The sequence below is a fragment of the Panthera uncia genome, assembly GCF_023721935.1.
Source record: "Panthera uncia isolate 11264 chromosome D3 unlocalized genomic scaffold, Puncia_PCG_1.0 HiC_scaffold_8, whole genome shotgun sequence".
NCBI classification, from domain to species: domain Eukaryota; kingdom Metazoa; phylum Chordata; class Mammalia; order Carnivora; family Felidae; genus Panthera; species Panthera uncia.
Window position 1 is genome coordinate 36,590,038 of NW_026057586.1, and position 17,780 is coordinate 36,607,817.

The 17,780-nt window shown below is 39.2% G+C and overlaps 1 protein-coding gene across 2 annotated transcripts in view; it reads left to right on the top strand.

The window, feature by feature from the left end:
• The window catches only part of RPRD1A (regulation of nuclear pre-mRNA domain containing 1A), a 69,332-nt gene that overhangs the window by 47,935 nt on the left and 3,617 nt on the right, over positions 1-17,780 (top strand). The gene's annotated exons all lie outside the window — the stretch shown is intronic.

Genomic DNA, 17,780 nt, shown 5'->3' on the forward strand with positions numbered 1-17,780 from the left:
CACCCAATTTGGGAAGCCCCAGATTAGCTGATCTTTATGACCCTGAGATAGAGTCATTCTTTAGTAAGTGGATAATACATACTAAGGGAGTGAGGCTAAAAACTTGACAGGAAAACGAGAATAAAGATAGCATGACTAAGTCTACCTCCTCATTTAAACTTTAGTACAAATAGAAAAAATCACCTTGATTGTTACAGCTCATTTGCTTAAATTTCTTCTCCCCACTTGGTTTTTAAAATTTATTTTGAGAGCATGAGCAGGGAAGGGGCAGAGAGCGGAGAATCCCAAGCAGACTCCGCATTGTCAGTGCAGAGCTTGATGGCATGAACTGTGAGATCATGACCTGAGCCAAAATCAAGAGTTTGACACTTAACTGACTGCCACACAGGCAACCCTCCTTACTTGATTTTTAAGTTGTTTAATAAACAGAATCAGACTAAGTTATATGCTATTAGCTTCTGGACAGCCTCTTCCCCACCAAAGTCAAAACATTATCAGCAGGTTCTGCTTTCCTGGAATATTCGTCATCATTCCTAATTGGACTAGCCCCTTGTGTCTTTTCCCTTGTGTCTTTGTGTTGCTGTTTTTTATTGGTCTCTTGTGTTTAAAAACATTAATAGGCCCATGTGCTATAATTCATAAGAAAAGGACAACTCGCCACTATTGGGAATTCCAGAGATTTTTTTTTTAATTTCTATTTTTGACAGAGAGACAGAGTGTGAAAGAGGGAGGGGCAGAGAGAGAGAGAGGGAGAGAGGGAGAGAGGGAGAGAGGGAGGGAGATGCAGAATCTGAGCTGTTGACACAGAGCCCATGGCAGGGCTCGAACTCCTGAGCCAGCAGATTGAACTCTGAGCCGAAGTCAGATGCTTAACTGACTGAGCCACCAGGCGCCCCCTCCAGAGATGTTTTAATGGCAGAATTAGACTACCTAATACAAGTCACAATTCGTTTAGTTACAGGATTTTGTTTTATGGATATGAATTAGCCCTGTCATTGTGGTGGTCCTGTATTTGGTATTAAGTAGCTTTCAGTTGGATAACCTACTTCAGAATACCCATCCCATTAATAATTCTAAGATATGAAAGGCAGGGTAGCTTAATGGTTAAGCATGAAGACTCTGAACCCAGACTGTCTAGGTTTGAATTCCTTTTTGCTCCTTAATCTGTTGACTTTGAGGAAGTTTCTTAATCAGTGGTTGATTGTGCTCTAGTTTCATTATATGTAACGCATGGTTAATAATTCTACTTATGAAGACTAAATGGATCACTTAGAACAATGATTGACATTTAGTAAGTATATCAAAATTTTAGTTAGGGTCACAGTATACTAAATTACATCTAGAAATACATAAACTTAATTATAACAGTATCTATTCTCATTACAAGTTAGCATTGATTTTCCAAACCTCAGTTGCTAGCCAGGTGGGCATTGGGTTCCTTGCAGAAAAATTAGTCCCTGAGTAAACTGTCTTTTCCACTTGTTTGCTAACAATTTAGAAGGCTAATGAACCTTTGCAGTAATAGAATTGAAACTTAACAGGTGGAAATTGCTCATTTCAAGGATATTTTTAAAGTAAAATCTGCCTTTAGAAAACTTATTTAAGAGAATGATAGTAAGCCTTCAAAGGATGTCAGAGGGTGTGTAGAGGTTATTCATTTACCCTAAGTATTTCCCATTAAATGGTAAAGCTGCACACTGTCAGGGAAAAATAACTCCATCAGAGAGGACTGGGATGTGAGAAGAAATGAGAGAGGATTTGATACCTGTGTTTTATATTTTTAAAAAATTATCAAAAGCAGGATTGGATTCCAAGCTAAATTTGGGTATTTTTATTTATTAAAAAAATTTTTTAATGTTTATTTATTTTGAGGAGAGAGAGAGAGAGTGAGTACTAGTGAAGGAGAGGCAGAGAGAGAGGGAAACACAGAATCCGAAGCAGATTCCAGGCTGCGTGCTGTCAGCACAGAGCGTGATGTGGGACTTGAACTCCCAAACCGTGAGATCATGACCTGAGCTGAAGTTGGACACTGAACCAACTGAGCCACCCAGGTACCCCTGGGTATTTGTTTTTAGAAGATAAGTTAGAGCAAACCACTGAGATCTTCCCTCTTTCTCCTAGAGATGGCAACCGACTTGACTAATCAGTCTCCAGAAAGTCCCCAACATCATGGAATTTTTTTTTGCCTTAAAAGAAAAAAACTGCCCTTTTGTGGGTTTTTATTAACTTTTTGTATCCTAGGAAAGAGATCCAATCTGAGAACCAAAATGAAATAAATTATAGTGGATCCTGAAAAATGAGAATCAAAGCTTATAGTTTAATTGAAGAGAGAGGCTTAAGAAAAATGTTTGTGTTAACTTTTTAAGAGAGGCAAAGGACATAAATACATGTCAAAGAACAAAACCATTTAGGGGTTTGCAAGAGAACAAAAGGAACCACGATTGTGAAAGTGAGGTTCTGTAATATAAAGATTATGTCTCGATATTTATTTTGAGTGAAGATAACTAGCCTTATGTTCAACATTAGTTCTTTTGTGACCCAAGAATTCACTTAATTCTCAAATATTTAGTTATAATAAGGACTAATAATAATGATAAAATAGATAAATTTTAAATAGAACTAAATCATATTTCAGTCTAATGATACATATATTGAGATATACAGGGAGAAATTAAATTGCTTAGATATTTGCCTTCTGGAATATGTTGGAAATAAGGAGTTATGAGAATACTACAACCCTATCTCTATCTTTAAGAAATACTTTTGGGGTGGGGTGGTCTTTAACCATCATGCTCAGATGTTCCTGTTTTCTTTGCAGAAAAAATATCCTAGTATATCTTTTTTATTTTTATTGGGTGCTTTCCAGTCCCATCATACTGTTCTACTTGAAAGGGATCCTGAAGATTGATTTTTCAGGGGTGTGTGGGTGGCTCAGTTGATTAAGTGTCCGATTTCACCTTGGTTTGTGAGTTCAAGCCCTGCGTCAGGCACTGTGCTGACAGCTCATAGCCTGGAACCTGCTTCAGATTCTGTGTCCCCCTCTCTCTCTGCCTCTCCCCTGCTCTCACCCTGTCTCTCTCTCTCTCAAAAATAAATATTAAAAAAATTTTTTTAAAGATTGATTTTACAAATGAAAAGTGAGAGAATGACTTCTCAAAGCCCTGTTTTCAGAGCATTCTGAAAACTGGACTCTGCTCAAACTTGCATCCTACAAACACTGCACAACTTGCTGACTAGAATCGGGATTTGGTTTCCTTGCTTGATGCATTCTTCCTGCTACAGCGGCTCTCAGGAAGTGTATAGGGAACAGGGGGCTGTGACCTGGTAGGCATGATGCTTGTAGTTGTTGACCATGGTTTTTAATGACCGCATGTGGAAGCAGTTGAAATTCTCCCAAGTCTTTTTTAATTTTATTTTATTTTTAAATAATTTATTGACAAGTTAGCTAACATACAGTGTATACAGTGTAGTTTTTGGCTTCAGGAGTAGATTCCCGTGATTCATCACTTACATACATCCCAAGTCTTTTTTTTAAAAAGTCACAGTCAAGACACAAGAGAGGAATTATTAGTAGCATATGCAAGAAAAAGGCAGCCATATAAATATTTAAATTCAAAAAATAGTTAAAACATTGAAAGCAATTGGAACAACGGTATGTGGGTCAGCCCTAAAATGAATAAGAACAAATTTTGGGACATTTGTTTTCTTTGCACTTCATAATTTAAAAACTTGTGCATTAACTTATTTAATCCTCACAACTCTATAAAATATATACCCCTATTTTATAAAGAAAGCATTTGAGGCTTAGGTAATACTAGGGAGTCTTGCATAAAGTCTTGCAAACAAATCGTTTGGTAGTAAATTCAGGAAGCAGTACTTGCACCCAGATCTTCTGACCTCATGCCCAGAAATACTGACTGGGACCTGTTCATACCCAGTGCTCTGCTGGATGCAAAGTGTGTTTCCACTAGTAAACCCTATAGTAGTATTTAAGTTCAGAAATAACTCTAATAGTAGCAGAACATAGGAAGTTAGTGTGAGACTAAAGTAGAAAACGTTCCTGTGGCAGTGTCTGGCGTTAAAGTAGGTCTTTTAAAATGGGGAAGATTGGACACTCAATATACACTCAGCTGTAAAGAAAGCGTTTTCTTAAGGTTCAGATTAACCCACTTTGAGTGTACACAAGGCAGATCAGACCTCCTGATTCATTAATGTTGAAGTACTTGGTGCTATAGTTTTCAGTCCTTGGGATGGAGACAGGTGTGTGTCTGTAAATGAAAAAACACAGAGATAGTTGCAGTAAATTAAAGACAGAAATATGGGCCTTGTTAAAATGAAGGAAGTAATGAAGGAGATGTAAATGACTTAAATAAAGTTGACAGGAGTGAGTTGTAAAGCATTCATTCCCAAGGTGATACTCATGCCATGCTGCTGCCTGAGAACATTTATTCTAGTAGTTGTGTTTATTTCAGTGAGTGAGTTAAATCCAAAGTAGCCCAACAAAGCTGATTAAAAGTTGGAAGAAGGTATGAGGAAGCCTGGGGTTCTGAAAAAAATCTATCTTTTGATGTAGAGTTTGGGATACATAACATATACACTAGCAAGAGTATAATGTGTACTTAATATACTTATGGGGACACCCAACTAGCTCAGTCAGTGGAGTGTGTGACTCTTGATCCTGGGGTCATGAGTTCAAGCCCCACACTGGTCGTAGAGACTACTTTTAAAAACTAGTTCTGGGTTTAAGTTGTGTCTCATTTAAAATATTGTAGGGGGTGTCTGGGTGGCTCAGTCAGTTAAGCATCTGACTTTTGTTTTGTTCAGGTCATAATCTCACAGTTAGTGAGTTTGAGTCCCACATTGGGCTCCATGTTGACAGTGCAGAGCCTACTTGTGATTCTCTGTCTCCTTCTCTCTCTGTCCTTCCCCTGCTCACTCTCCATCTCTCTCTTCTCTCTCTCTCTCTGTCTCTTAAAATTAAATAAAATATTATAAATAGCTGTTGGCTAAACAAAGGTGGTTACGATGGAAAAGAGGGCAGAATTTGTAGAGGAAAAAGATGTAAAGTTTGCCTCTGGTTAATTTAAGTATGTTATTTGTTCCTAGTAGAAAAACATTCAGGTAAATTTTTTTATTTATATCCTCTTCTCAAAACTTTTTTAGAGGATGTAACTCAACCATTATATGAAGAAAAGATCTGTATTTTCTTATGAATATTGCATTTCTTCAGAAACGTGTATATATATTTGTGTGAAAGGGCTTTAGCCATTCAGATGATTCAAATTTTTTTCTATTGTTTTGGTGTTCTCATTCATCAACTTTTTAAGTGTATCCTATGTGTAGTATAGGGAATAGTTAGCAGCATGTCAAAGCAGGATGTTGTTGAGTGGTCAAATAGTAGTGAAAGTTCAGTGTGGGAGAAGTAATCAGGGAAGGTTCATTTGGACGGCTTGGGGTTTAAGCTGGCACTTGAAGGATAAGAATGGGATGAGGATCCTGGACAGGTAAAAGAGGAATAATTTGGACAAAAGATTCTAAAGATGTACCATTTTTGACTTCACAAAAATTTTGTATCCAGATCAGGCTTAATATTATCCAGTTCCTCATATTTTTATTAATAAATTTAGTGTATTGCTCTAATATGTTATTCAGAATCTGAAATTAAAATTGGTTTTGCAATATTCTTAGCAAATCTGCATCAGAATGTGAATAATACAAATGGTATTCTACAAAACATCTTGAAAAATTTTTGATTATATCATCTTTTTGCGTGCTGATTGTTGTAGCATTTGACCAAGAATAACTAATCTATTAGTTTGTTATTCATTAATTTTGATGAATGTTATTAAACAAAATGTGTTGTATGGCTGGCTTCTGGCATTTATAACTCGAGCAATTTATGCTTAGTCTTCTAATTCTTAGTTTTTTCATCCATAAAACAAGGATAGTGATACCTCTTGCAGGATTTTTGTGAAGTTTAAGATAAGAATGTATGCAAAGTGGCTTTGGTAATCTGTGAAAATATTTAATTTGTCCATTAGACTTCTTTTTAAATAAACTATTTTAGGCAATTTTAAGTTCACAGAAAAGCTATGAAGATAGTACAGAGTTCTCCTATAGCCTATATCCATTTTCCCTTATTTTTTAATGTTTATTTTTTGAGAGAGAGAGATACAGTGTGAACGAAGGAGGGGCAGAAAGAGAGGGAGACACAGAATCTGAAGCAGGCTCCAGGTTCTGAGCTGTCAGCACAGAGCCCATCGCAGGGCTCGAACTCATGAACTGTGAGATAATGATCTGAGCCAAAGTCGGACACTCAACCAACTGAGCCACCGACTGCCCCTCCCTTATTGTTAATATTTTATATTAGTATGGTACATTTGCCACAGTTGGTGAACCAATATAGATCTATTTTATTAACTAAATTCCATACTTTCTTCAAATTTTACCTAATGCTTTTTCTATTCCAGAATCCCATTTGGGTTATCACATTACATTTAATTGTCATGTCTCTTTAGTCTCTTGGCTGTGACACTTTTTTAGACCTTCCTTGTGTTTGATGACCTTCATAGTTTGGGGGAATATTGCTCAGGGATTTTTAGCATGTCCCTCTGTTGGGATTTGTCTGATGTTTTTCTTAAAATTAGACTGGAGTTCATGCATCTTGGAAAGGAAGAGCACAGACATAAATTGTCAATTGCATCACATTTTATCAGGGATACTTACTCTCAAATGACTGATCAGTGTTGATGTGCCCTTGATCACCTGGCTGAGGCAGTATTTGTCAGGCTTCTTCATTGTAAACTTAGTTGATTTTTTCTCTTTTCATACTCTACTCTTGAGAAATAAGTCACCGTGTGCAGCCCACACTTGAGCAGTGGCAATCCATTAAACTTTTCAAGTTTGAAATGCTTTAAATGGATCTTTTTGAAATCTCAAATTACAACCAATTTGAATTGAATTCTCGTAAGAACTTGGAGAGCAGATATTTTGAGTTGGTTAAGTATGATTGCTGAGTTCTTCAGATGATGAACATAAATGGTATATTGTTCTTCTGAGGGTTGGATAGTCCTAGTCACAGTACACGAAGCATGTGTTGGGAAAATTAGTATTTCCCTGAGAAAAAAAAGTTCAAACCTTTCCATGTATATACTTTCCTGATTAACTTTGACTGCTTTTTTCATTTCTTTTTTTTTTTTTTTTTAACGTTTATTTATTTTTGAGACAGAGAGAGGCAGAGCATGAATGGGGGAGGGGCAGAGAGAGAGGGAGACACAGAATCCGAAGCAGGCTCCAGGCTCTGAGCCATCAGCCCAGAGCCCGACGCGGGGCTCGAACTCACGGAGCGTAAGATCGTGACCTGAGCTGAAGTCGGATGCTTAACCGACTGAGCCACCCAGGCACCCCTTCATTTCTTTTTAATACTGGGAACATTTCTTCCGTCGTTAGCCTACTTCTCTTTCTTCTTGTATGTCTGATTCCCAGCCAAGGATGGGAGGGGACAAGCCATATTCTTGGTGCACATTAGAATCATAGGATTTAGTGTGGTATGGTAGATAATTCAGGAAATCAGGTTTGTAGAGATTTGTTTGTTCTGAAACCACAAAAACCAGAGTTTGACAGAATCTTGACTGATGGTGGATATGCAGAAGATAGAGTTGTGTTAGGGTGAGGCAAAATGGCTTAAAACGACTCAGAAACATTTCTGTATACACCCATGTAGGCTTAATGGGCCATAGACTTTTATTTGCTGCTGCCCAAGCCGAAATCTTACTTCCAGTTCAGAATGCTAGAAACCACATTTCTATTTCCAAGTACCTACTACCAGAAGTCCTCAAGGATAACTCACACTTCACATGATGAAAACTGTACTGTTTATCTTCCCCAAAGGAGTGTCTCCCTATTTTTGCTATTTTAGGTAACAACACTCCATCTAGCCACTGATCAAGCCTGAGACTTCTTCATTCCTCACATCAGAACTACAACCAGTGCTGCTGAGTTTTCTTTTTTCTTTTTTTTTTTTTTTTTAATGTTTATTTATTATTGACAGAGAGAGAGAGAAACAGAGCAGGAGCGGAGGAGGGGCAGAGAGAGAGGGAGACACAGAATCCAAAGCAGGCTCCAGGCTCTGAGCTGTCAGCACAGAGCCTGACACGGGGCTCGAACTCACAGACCGTGAGATCATGACCTGAGCCAAACTTGGACGCTCAACCAACTGAGCCACCCAGGCGCTCCCTGAGTTTTCTTACTACACATTGTTTTTGTCTTTTTAATTAAGGTATTATGTGCATCCAATGTAGTGTGTGAAGTGCATTGCTACTTGACGAACGGTGTGATTTGTGCAGTGCTGTACCGCGACAGGCTTGGTCCAGGCCCTAGTCTTTCTTCCTTAGACATTTGCTGTCAAGTCCTGATTGGGATTCTTCCTCAGGTTCATCCTCTTCTATACTATATCCAGACCAGTTCTCTCATGACTTAAATGTGACTGTATTTGGTAATGGAACTAATTTCTTCACTTTGCACCATGCACTGTCTAATAGTGACTTGTCGTGCTCCTGTCATGCTATTTATCCTCTCTAGCCTGTTATCTTGCTGTTCCCGTAATCCTGTTGTATTCTCTTCACCTATCCTTAATTCTGAAAACCCTCCCTGAACTGTGGTAAAGTCCTCCGTCCTCCAGTTCTCGTATGTCATAGCGGTTTTCACCTCTGATGGAACATCTTATACTTTATTGTAATTACTCATTTGTTTGCATGCTTATTAAATTGTATGTTCTCGGTAAGGGTTATGATTCATCTTTGTGTTCCCAGGATAGTGACTGGCACCTTCTATAGTAGATGCTCAAGAAATGTTAGTGGAACTGAAGTATGGAGTAGATCACTTGAGACCTTCGAATTCAGTATCAAACAGCAGAATGATGCGTTTGTTTGAAAATTGCAAATAATATGTAGTAAGAGCTAGAATCTCAACTCAGAAAACTGTCACACTGACAGCTCAATTGTTGGTATATAAATCAGTAGGTGTTAGAAGTTGCAGGTGATGTATAATACAAACAGTTATTATAAACAATATCTGTTTATTTTGTATGGAATTCCTTTTGTTTGACCCTTTGGACCATCACTCATGTTCATCACTGGGTTTTATGTAATATTTGCATTAACAGATTGGTCTTTCCAAGAAGTCAGGTTGGAATTTGGTGGAGAGTGTATTGTATGAGCTTGGCATTTACTGCACCTAGAATAACCAGCTCACCTTTAATTTATCCTTGAACGGCTTTTTAAATTGTTTTAACATTCATTTTTTTAAGTTTATTTTTTAGAGAGAGAGAGCATGAACAGATGAGGGGCAGAGAGAGAGAGAGGGCGATGCTTGATGTGGGGCTTGAACTCCCCAGTGCTGAGATCATGACCTGGGCTGAAGTTGGACAGCCAACTGACTCAGCCACCCAGGCGCCCCTGAACTTTTATTCATTTTTGAGAGACAGAGAGAGACAGGGCACGAGGAGGGGGTGGGGGCAGAGAAAAAGGGAAACACAGAATCTGAAGCAGGCTCCAGGCTCTGAGCTGTCAACAGAGCTTGACATGGGACTCAAACCTACGAACCGTGAGATCATGATCTGAGCCCAAGTTGGATGCTTTACCAACTGAGCCACCCAGACGTCCCTATCCTTAATGCTTTTTTTTTAAGGGGATTTTTTTGTAAAGTAGCAAAACTTGGAATCCATTTGCCATTAAAAGCAATACTGTTTGTGGCACTGAGGTCCTCAGACTAATTCACAAAGAGTTTTTTTCCCCCTCTCTTTAACATTTTTATTGAGATGTAACTCACGTACCATGTAACTTGGTGTTTTCAATGTACAGGGTGTTGTGGTTTTTTTTTTTTTTTGTATTACAACCCTGAGATGAAGGGTCGCATGCTCTACAACTGCACCAGCCATGTGCCCCTACAGTGTACAGGTTTTAAATATATTTGCAGGATTTCGTAGCCATCACTACAATGTATAATTTTAGATCATTTTTGTCTACCGTAAAGGAAACCTCTTATCCATTTTCACTTCATCCCACCCCAAACCTAAGCAAACTCGGGTTTGCTGTCTCTATAAATTGGGCTGTTCTGGAGATTTCATATAAATAGAACCATACAGTATATGATCTGTTTAACTGGCTTTAATTTAGCATGTTTTCAAGGGTCTTTCATGTTGTAACATATGTCAGTACTTTGTTTCTTTTTATGGCCAAATATTACATGGTAGGACTATATCATATTTTGTTTCTCTTATCAATTGAGGGATATTTGGATTTTTTCCCCCTATTTTTTAGCTATTGTGAACTATGAACATTCATGTTAAAATTTTTGTGTGGGCATACATTTTCATTTCTCTTCTTATATATTCCTAGGAGCAGAATTGCCGGGTTATATGGTAACTCTGATTTTTTAGGAACTACCAGACCATTTTACATTTCCATCAGCACTGTGTGTGGGTTCCATTTCTTCTAGATGTTTATCAGCACTTGTTATTGTCAAATCTTTTTTGACTATTGCCATAATTGTAGTTGTGAAGTGGTATCATTGTGGTTTTGATTTGCATCACAAGTTTTTCATACCCACAGAGTAGCCAGAATACTATACATTTGCAGTAAAAGCCATATATATCAGCTCATTATTTATTGCTAAGGGAGAGAACTTAATTTCTTAATGGTTTTGCTCTGGGGAAATTTTTTTTTTTCAATATATGAAATTTATTGTCAAATTGGTTTCCATACAACACCCAGTGCTCATCCCAAAAGGTGCCCTCCTCAATACCCATCACCCACCCTCCCCTCCCTCCCACCCCCCATCAACCCTCAGTTTGTTCTCACTTTTTAACACTCTCTTATGCTTTGGCTCTCTCCCACTCTAACCTCTTTTTTTTTTTCCTTCCCCTCCTCCATGGGTTTCTGTTAAGTTTCTCAGGATCCACATAAGAGTGAAACCATATGGTATCTGTCTTTCTCTGTATGGCTTACTTCACTTAGCATCACACTCTCCAGTTCCATCCACGTTGCTACAAAGGGCCATATTTTGTTCTTTCTCATTGCCACGTAGTACTCCATTGTGTATATAAACCACAATTTCTTTATCCATTCATCAGGTGATGGACATTTAGGCTCTTTCCATAATTTGGCTATTGTTGAGAGTGCTGCTATAAACATTGGGGTACAAGTGCCCCTATGCATCAGTACTCCTGTATCCCTTGGGTAAATTCCTAGCAGTGCTATTTCTGGGTCATAGGGTAGGTCTATTTTTAATTTTCTGAGGAACCGCCACACTGTTTTCCAGAGTGGCTGCACCAATTTGCATTCCCACCAACAGTGCAAGAGGGTTCCCGTTTCTCCACATCCTCGTCAGCATCTATAGTCTCCTGATTTGTTCATTTTGGCCACTCTGACTGGCGTGAGGTGATATCTGAGTGTGGTTTTGATTTGTATTTCCCTGATAAGGAGCGACGTTGAGCATCTTTTCATGTGCCTGTTGGCCATCCGGATGTCTTCTTTAGAAAAGTGTCTATTCATGTTTTCTGCCCATTTCTTCACTGGGTTATTTGTTTTTCGGGTGTGGAGTTTGGTGAGCTCTTTATAGATTTTGGATACTAGCCCTTTGTCCAATATGTCATTTGCAAATATCTTTTCCCATTCCATTGGTTGCCTTTTAGTTTTGTTGGTTGTTTCCTTTGCTGTGCAGAAGCTTTTTATCTTCATAAGGTCCCAGTAATTCATTTTTGCTTTTAATTCCCTTCCCTTTGGGGATGTGTCGAGTAAGAGATTGCTACGGCTGAGGTCAGAGAGGTCTTTTCCTGCATTCTCCTCTAGGGTTTTGATGGTTTCCTGTCTCACATTCAGGTCCTTTATCCATTTTGAGCTTATTTTTGTGAATGGTGTGAGAAAGTGGTCTAGTTTCAACCTTCTGCATGTTGCTGTCCAGTTCTCCCAGCACCATTTGTTAAAGAGACTGTCTTTTTTCCATTGGATGTTCTTTCCTGCTTTGTCAAAGATGAGTTGGCCATACGTTTGTGGGTCTAGTTCTGGGGTTTCTATTCTATTCCATTGGTCTATGTGTCTGTTTTTGTGCCAGAAATTTTTTATCTTAAATCTTAAAATTCGGGTTCCTCCCTTTGGTGCTGGAACACAATTAAGTTCTTTTAGGAAAAAAAAGTTTATACACAAAACAGATTTTTTTTTAATGTTTATTTATTTTGAGAGAGAGAGAATGTGAGCAGGGGAGGGAGAGAGAGAGAGAGGGAGAGAGGGAGAGGGAGGGAATCCCAAGCAGGCTCCACACTGCCAGCACAAAGCCCTCCTTGGGGCTCGAACTCACGAACTGTGAAATCATGACCTGAACCAAAAGGTCACCCAGGCACCCCAACACAAAATAAATTTTTTGAAAGCTGTTTTTGCAAAATGCAGGTTTAGTTAGAAAAGGATGAGAAGGTTCTGAAAATAACTGATAAACCAGTATTGGCCTTTACCTATTGGTTTACTTGTCAGGTTAGGCTTCCACACGCCTGTCTTTACCTGATACAGTACAGGTATGCCGCTGGGCCCACAGGTATGTTTTCTCTTTCAATGCTTAGGGGTTTTTGTGGGTCTTTTTTAGTTTTTTTTTCGGGGGGGGGTGTGGGTGGTTTACTAATATAATAAGAAGAGCTTTCTTTTTTCCCAGCTTTATTGAGATAAAACAGACAGATAAAATTTTATATATTTAAACTGTACAATGTGATGACTTGATGTATGTGTACTTTGTTGAACTGATTACCATAATTGGGGTAATTAATATCCATCATCTCACATAGTTTTGTGTATATGTGGTGAGAACACTTAAGATCTCTCAGCAAATTTCAAGTACACAGCCTTATTATTGACTGTAGTCAACATTTCCCCCTGCCATCCCAGCTCTTGGTAACCACCATTCTACTCAGTTTCTATGAGTTCACCTTTGTTTTGTTTGTTTATTTGTTTGTTTGTTTGTTTGTTTTTAAGATTCCACATATAAATGATACAATATGTATCTTTCTCTGGCTAGTTTTTAAAAAAAAAATTTAATGTTTATTTTTGAGAGAGACAGAGTGCAAGTGGGGGAAGGGCAGAGAGAGAGGGAGACACAGAATCCAAAGCAGGCTCCAGGCTCTGAGTGGTCAACACAGAGCCCAACACAGGGCTTGAATCCATGAACCACGAGATCATGACCTGAGCAAAAGTTGGATGCTTAACTGACTAAGCCACCCAGATGCTCCTCTGTCTGGCTGATTTCACTTAACATAATGTCTTCTAGGTTTGTCCATGTTGCAAATACCAGAATTATCTTTTTTCTTATGGCTGAATAGTATTCCATTGTGTGAGTGTCTGTGTGTGTATTCACCACATCATCTTTATCCCTTCATCTGTTGATAGAAACTTTGTTGTTTCCATATTTTGGCTGTTGTAAATAATGCTGCAGTGAACATGGGGGTTCACTTACCTCTTCGAGATAACTGATTTTCTTTCTGAGGCCAGTGTTAGATATCTGACACCAGGACGGCACCTTCCAACTGTCTTACTGCGTTTCTGTCCTGCAAACTAGTTGGTCTTCAGTTTAGCCCCTGTTATGAATGAATCTCCTAATTGCCTTTCACCGTAGCTTCCACTGTTCTTGGCGGTACCCTTAGGCTTGAACAACTTCTTGCTTTGTTGTAACTAAAATCAGTTCCTTTGTGAAGAGATTAGGTTCTGTTTTATTGCCTGTTTCTTCTGTCAGGCAAAAATCTTTTGTGTCAGGGGTCTGTAACTAGGGGTGGGGACCATAGTAAACTTTTCTTTAGGGTTACCCCTGCTGTAGGAGCTGAGCTCTTAGTGAAAATGAGAGGTGGGTGGCAGCCTGTGTTCATCTTAGCTTTTCCCTTTGGGTTAGAACATTACCTCCTGAGTCGGGGGCAAGGGTTGTGAGTGCCCCAGCATTCTCAGCTTGCCACATCCAAGGTAGAGCCTTTTTGTCACCAGTGGGGGCTGAGTAGAACCGAGCCCCATGCCTTCTAAACTATCCTGAGGCAGACAGTGTAAGCAACAGGTAGCTTGCGGAGGATTACATGCTAACGGCCTAGCCTTCTCAGGAGGAAAGTCTGTCTGTTGGGGAGTGATCCTTGGGTTCTCAGCTGCGGCAGTCTCAGGGGACTCTGCCTTACTGAGCTGGGAGTAGGGAGGGATGGAATATCTTGGTTTACATACCACAGACGCTTGCCTTTCTTAATGGATTTTCTGGAATAGATGTTTCTTCATAGGTCCTTTGCCTTTAGGATAATTTCCAAAGGCTTGAAATGGCCAGTAGGGTTTTTGAAAATAGTTCTCACCTGGGGTGCCTGGGTGGCTCAGTCGGTTAAGCGTCCGACTTTGGCTCAGGTCATGATCTTGCGGTTCGTGAGTTCGAGCCCCGCGTCAGACTCTGTGCTGACAGCTCAGATCCTGGAGCCTGCTTCCGATTCTGTGTCTCCTCCTCTTTCTGCCCCTCCCATGCTCATGCTCTGTCTCTCAATAATGAATAAATGTTAAAAATAAATTTAAAGATAAAAAAAAATAGTTCTCACCAAGGAGTGGGGCCTTTGAGCTCCTGGCTGTATCATGCTGGAAGTCAGCCTCCTCTAGGTCAGTGGCTCTGAAAGCTAACACTTTCAATCTTTAATCCTCTCTTAAACCCTCCCCAGTATTGCCCCATCATATTCTCCTTTTGCCCAACTTTATTTTCTTCATTGTATTTATACTTGAGATTATGTTTTATGTCTCCTTCCTCCTGATAGGTTAGTTTTGTGGAGGCAGGACACCTCATCTGTTTTGCTTAATGCTGTATCTCCAGTACTCAATAAATATACACTTGCCAAATGGCAGGACTGCCGTGCCATGAAAGAGGGGAGTACATTCATGGTGCTGTGAAGATTCTGATCTGAGAGAAGTACTGACGTTATTGTACCTCAGAATCAAAGTAATACACACATCCTGGTGAAAGCATTGTTGCCATATGAAACCAACCTGTGAAATCTTAGAGCCTCTTTCTAGACCGCCTAGTCTAGCAATTTAAAACTTTTAGGACTATGGCCTGGTTCATGTAATCGAGTAGTTACAAGGTGAAATCCAGGTTCTTCTTCAGACTCACATCAGACAGCTTGCCACAGTTCCTTAAATCTTCTGGGTAGGAGATCCTGCCTGTGACAGTAGCAGAAAGCTTTGGGAAAGTATGACTTCACATGCTGATGAAGGATAATAACTTTTCTCATGGGATTATTGAGAGGATTAAATGAGTTCATATTTTAATGCCTGGCATATAATGGACATTCAATAAATGGTAGCTTTTGTTTATATTTACCAATATTTTGTTTGCAGTATATACCAAAAAAGCTGAAGGCTTTTAGTTGCCAGTATCATTTGAATGAAATCTTAGTTGAAGAACAACCTATCTGGATGCTAGAAACTAAAAATTAGGCTGAGCAGTAATGACCACTAACAGCACATATGACATTTCTCAAGTCTCTAGCAGAGAATGATTGCTTTTGAGCATGTTTGATCAACATCTAAATGTGTCATGCTGACCCCAGAGTGCTTTATGTATTATGTATTCAAGAGTGATTCAGCTAAGAACAGTGAGACAGATGGAGACAAGTGTTTGTCCCCATACCGGTGTGTTTTGAGGAAGAAACGTGCTAAATGTGGACGTGTGTTATGAGAGCCTACTGAGAAGTAGGCCTCTGGAATGTGAAATATCCTGGTGCTAATCTTTCGTATGCCACTCTGAGCTGCTGTGCTAAAACTTACTTGGTGTTCCAGCGTGTATCACTGGTGAAGGGGATGGGGAAGAAGAAAATCATACCTTGAGATTATAGATTTCTATTAAACTCTCTTTTACTCCATCTTGATCTTCATGATCAATTAGAATTGCAGGGACAGGTAGACATGGCAAGAATTGATACCTCTCTTAGGTGCCCGAAGCTATGCTTGAACTTTTCCAGCCTTCAACTTTACCTGCTTTGCCTGCCACTGTGCCCAGTCCCCCATGCTTCCAAGGTCTCTTTTCCTCCTTCCTTTAGAATAGTGGAGTTTCAGTAAGTCTGACAAATCCCTTTCCCCACATGCGCTTTTTTTTTTAAATTTTTTTTAATGTTTATTTATTTTTGAGACAGAGAGAAACAGAGCACGAGTGGGGGAGGGACAGAGAGAGGGAGACACAGAATCTGAAGCAGGCTCCAGGCTCCAGGCTCGGAGCTGTCAGCACAGAGCCTGATGTGGTGCGTGAATCCATGAACCATGAGATCATGACCTGAGCTGAAGTTAGACACTTAACCAGCTGAGCCACCCAGGTGCCCCTCGTGTGGTTATTCTTTAAAGGAGGAGGTTCAATCATTCAAAGAAACCCCACTAGTTGATTTCATTTTAGGCAGAAAAACTAACAAAGTGGCTCATAACTCTGTGTATTAGCATCCTTTGGGGAACTTGTGTAAAATCCATGAACTCTGGACCCACTTCTAGAAATTATCCTCATTTAATTGATATGTAGGAGGACTGAGCTTCTCCTGAAAAATTTGTTTCTTCAAGAATTTCTTAGCTGATTCTGATGTATAGAGCTGAGGAACACTAAAGAAGAGCTCTTTGTGGATCAGCCTTCTTCCCAGAATGAAAGCTTATCACTCACCTGTTCTGTCTTGTTTGTGAGATCAGCCTTGGTTAGAAGGAGGATGTTCTAATTTTTTCTGGAAGGAAGAATACCCATATTCTAGATTACCTCCTTCCTGTCCCACCTCTACTAGGTAATGGAGTATAGAAGGATCCTGTTTCTCCATGTGGAAGTCTGGAAACTTCCATTAAAAGGAAATATTCCCAATAGAGACAGTGGACTGTTTCCCTCAAAACCAAACATGATCTTGATTGGTTTCCAGTTTCTGAGTCTTTAGGCCACTGTTTGCAAGGTTTCCTAACCTTTTAGGGGGCCACTGGAACTTTTAGTGGTCTGGTGAAGCTTTGGGCCCTTCTCAAGTTTAATATTTAAAAAAATTTTGTTTTAACATTTATTCATTTTTGAGAGAGACAGAGCGCAAGTTGGGGAGGGGCAGAGAGAGAGGGAGACACAGAATCCGAAGCAGGCTCCAGGCTCTGAGCTGTCAGCAAAGAGCCCAATGCAGGGCTCAAACCCATGCACCATGAGATCATGACCTCAGCCGAAGTCGAATGCTCAACTGATTGAGCAGGTGCACCTCAAGTTCAGTATTTTAATGTAGAAAATAAATTGCTTAGCATTACAAAGGAAACAAGTTATATTAAAGTACAGTTATTGACATAATATTTGTACAATAATATATGCTTCTTTATTGACACATTAAATAACATTTAATGTTTGGTCTGAGAATTACCATAATTTCAAAGTCATGATAAATGTCAGCAGCTCAAGATAGCTTTAAAAAACTGTAATGTAATATCATAGCAGCTTGTTTCCATTGAAGACAAATTCACAGTTACTGATAATACTGTGATTTGTTGCTAGAATTCACAATTGAAAACAGTGCTAAATTTCAGTTTAGGTTTGTGAAAACAGGTATATGGTTTTTCTTATCCAAGCTCAAGGACACCTGAAGATCTTACATGTTGAGGTTAACTATATTGACATGGTAATCTTCTTTTCACAGGTGTGTGACAACTGTTTAAGATGATGGTTTTTCATAATAATAGAGTTTATCTAGTAGTATATTTCCAAAGCCCCTCCTTTGATCTTAATGCTAACTTGGTAATTAT